Source organism: Nannospalax galili, unplaced genomic scaffold, assembly GCF_000622305.1.
Source record: "Nannospalax galili isolate Female #2095 unplaced genomic scaffold, S.galili_v1.0 scaffold2108, whole genome shotgun sequence".
Classification (NCBI taxonomy): Eukaryota; Metazoa; Chordata; class Mammalia; order Rodentia; family Spalacidae; genus Nannospalax; species Nannospalax galili.
The window spans coordinates 4,808-7,806 of NW_008358188.1; the positions used below are offsets into that span (position 1 = coordinate 4,808).

Sequence of the window (2,999 nt, forward strand, 5' to 3'; positions counted from 1 at the left end):
GATAGAAATGATAGTGAAAACTAGGAAAACAGAGCCAGAATGCCCTTAGGACAGACAAGAGAAAGTGTTAATGAAAATGGTTCAAGTTTAGTGACATGAATCATTTCATTAATTTCTGTTTGAGCATCATGCAGACTTATGCTATCATGTGTGTTTAGTGAAACACATAAATCAAAATGCTAAGAACAGTGTGAGAAGAAAAATGATAAATATTGACAGTATTCTAGAGAGAAATAATAAATGATGAAAATGTATGCACTCAGCTGAGAAATGAAAACAATACATTGCACCATTGTTGTCAGCAAGAACTGTAAGCATGACTGAAGGAAACCTTAGACATGTCAGTGAAACTGAGTAGACCAATGTAGTTCAACTAAAAGAAAACACATATCATCCCATTTGGCCCCCATAAGTGTGGATCATGTCATTGTCAACATTATCAGTTAGTCTCTAGTGAAATGATAAGAAGTAAACTACATTTGTGCTACAGGGAATTCAGAGTTCATGATTCATAGGAAAATTACTATAAAAAGTATATTCATGATTTCTGCTTTACAAAAAGGAAAAATTGAAATATAGTAAGACAAGATATAAAAGTAAGATTGTAAAGCTGTATTTACCATTGGTTTTCCTCAGTTCCTCCACAAGGCACTGGGCTTCCTCTTGAACACGATCCTCAATGTTCCTTTTCCCCATCCCCAAGTTCCTCAGGGTCATGAGTGTGAAACGCCTTATCTCTTTCCATCTGTTCCCATTACTAAAGGAAATTCCTAAGCAAATAGTGGTAGATACTATAAATTAGATCCAGGAATAGACGAGAGATTTCACAGGTGGCAACCATAGCAAGGCCCAAGCTGTACCTGTGGGGCATGTCTGGTCACTTTTTCCATCTTTTTCCTTATTGTGGACACTGCTCGGCATACACACCCGAGCATACACACTTACCCAAGCCTTTATTAGATTTTTCAATCACTGGCTGCCTTCCTCTTCCAGAAAACTCCTCTGCATGATCAATCAGAGCTTCCTTCACTGCTTCATAGCCATGCAACACCACAGTGGGCTGCGTGCCCAGATACAGAGTGAACACAGGGCCATAGACTTTTGACAACTGGAAATAGCAAAGAAAATGCAAATTCTAACAAGAAAGCATCAGCCTACGCTCCATGCTGTGAACCCAATTATTATTGATGTTATCATCGCATCTTAATGTTTATATTCAGGCAAAATCATCTTCTAATATTCTGAAATCTATGTAAATCTATATCATATTATGGTTATTGTGACTATGGATAGTCTAAAATGTGCCACACGATAGTCCAGGCATTTGATACACAGAGTACAGTGAATTATCACATCAAATCCTTCAGCAAGACTGTTTAACATTTTTCACAAAGATAGTAACTGAGGTCAAAAATTACAAATTAATTTCCAGGGCACTATTGCTAGTGATTATTTATTACAATGTCATCTCCATTACTAGATTTTTGTTTTGGAAGACCAGAAAACACACTTACATTGGTTAAGGATTGGCAGATGTCCTTCACATCTATCTGTAGGAAATTTCCAATAATTGGAAAAGGTGTAGGGCCAGGAGGGAGCTTCCCTCTCCCAGAATTCTGTCTCCAGACAGAGAGGAGAAACAGACAAGAGAGGCTGAGCACCAGGGCTACAGTTAGATCCATTAGAGCCTTCTCTTCTTACTGATATGATTGTGACTTTGCAGTAAAACCTTTTTGTAATGTAATCTGATGAATCTGGAGGTGTGTCAACCTGAGGAATCATTAATCAAATGGACACTACTTAATCTGTCTTCTAAGTTCCCTTTGTCCTGATGACAGAGATAAAAAGAGGTTGTTTACCTTTGTCCTTTACTGGGTGCATATTAGAGCTTCTGGCTTAACGTTGCTGGTTGGTGAACAAATACTGCTAATAAAAAAGAAAAAGATGTGTTCAATGTGCAGCTGTTGTTGAAAAAGGCTAAAATTAAGGAAGAGATATAAGAGAATTCCTCAAAATTGCATATCTTAATTAGGGACCATTGGAAATTTATGAATTTAAGGTCATTTTGTACATTCTATAAATTGTGGATCTTTTTATACAACGTTTGACTGTAGTCCCACTCAGCCTGGCCTCAACCTCACAATTCTTCTGCTGTTTCCTCCCCAGACCTATAAATATATGTATCTACAACCATAACCAGGTTTAATAGCATATTTAAAATGCTTCTTTATATTGAACATTTGGACATATTTTCCCAATAAGGTAGGTCTTCCTTAAAAGTCGTTAATATACATGATGCCAATACAATTAACAAAACTACCTAATATCATTTATACATCATTTTCCCATCTTTGGAGTAAGGTTTATTTATTTTTAGTTAATTCTTTGAGAATTTCTTATGTGTATACAATGTATATTTATCATATTTCACTCGTACATTGAAACGAGTAAACATTTAAGTGAGCTATAGGTCTTTCATCATTGAGCAAAACAATCATGAAAGACACAGATTATTTCTTTCTCATGGTGAAAGGAAAACCAGAACTGCCATAGATGGAGGACCTTGTAATGCAATGAGATTTTCTTAATGTCACAGTTATTCACAGTGGTGTTACCACAGCTTCTTAAGGAAAACGTCTGAGCATTCTCTTCTCCATCACTGCAGAAGAAGAACAGGCTCAGTACAATTGACCATAGAGACAATATCAGGTAATTTAATAGAAATCACTTGAGCAACTGGGGGTTCGTGAGTTACAATGATGCCTAGTTCAGTTTTTGATGAATATTTTCTCTAATTGTCAAGAATCAAAAACAGTAGTTATGTGAAAAGGAAGGTTGGTGGTATCTGTTTCAGTGGCAACCAGTGGAACATGGGTCAGTCTGTATCAGTGTCAACTTTAATCAGTGACATTTAAAACAAACATGAATCTAGTTAATAATTACATCATCACTTTTGACACAGAGGACCAAAAAATTTGCTTTTATAATCTTCAGTACAT

The 2,999-nt window shown here is 36.2% G+C and overlaps 1 pseudogene; it reads right to left on the bottom strand.

The window, feature by feature from the left end:
• Nucleotides 1-1,716, bottom strand: part of LOC103752531 — a 5,524-nt pseudogene extending 3,808 nt beyond the window's left edge.
• Nucleotides 1,717-2,999: the final 1,283 nt, after the last annotated feature.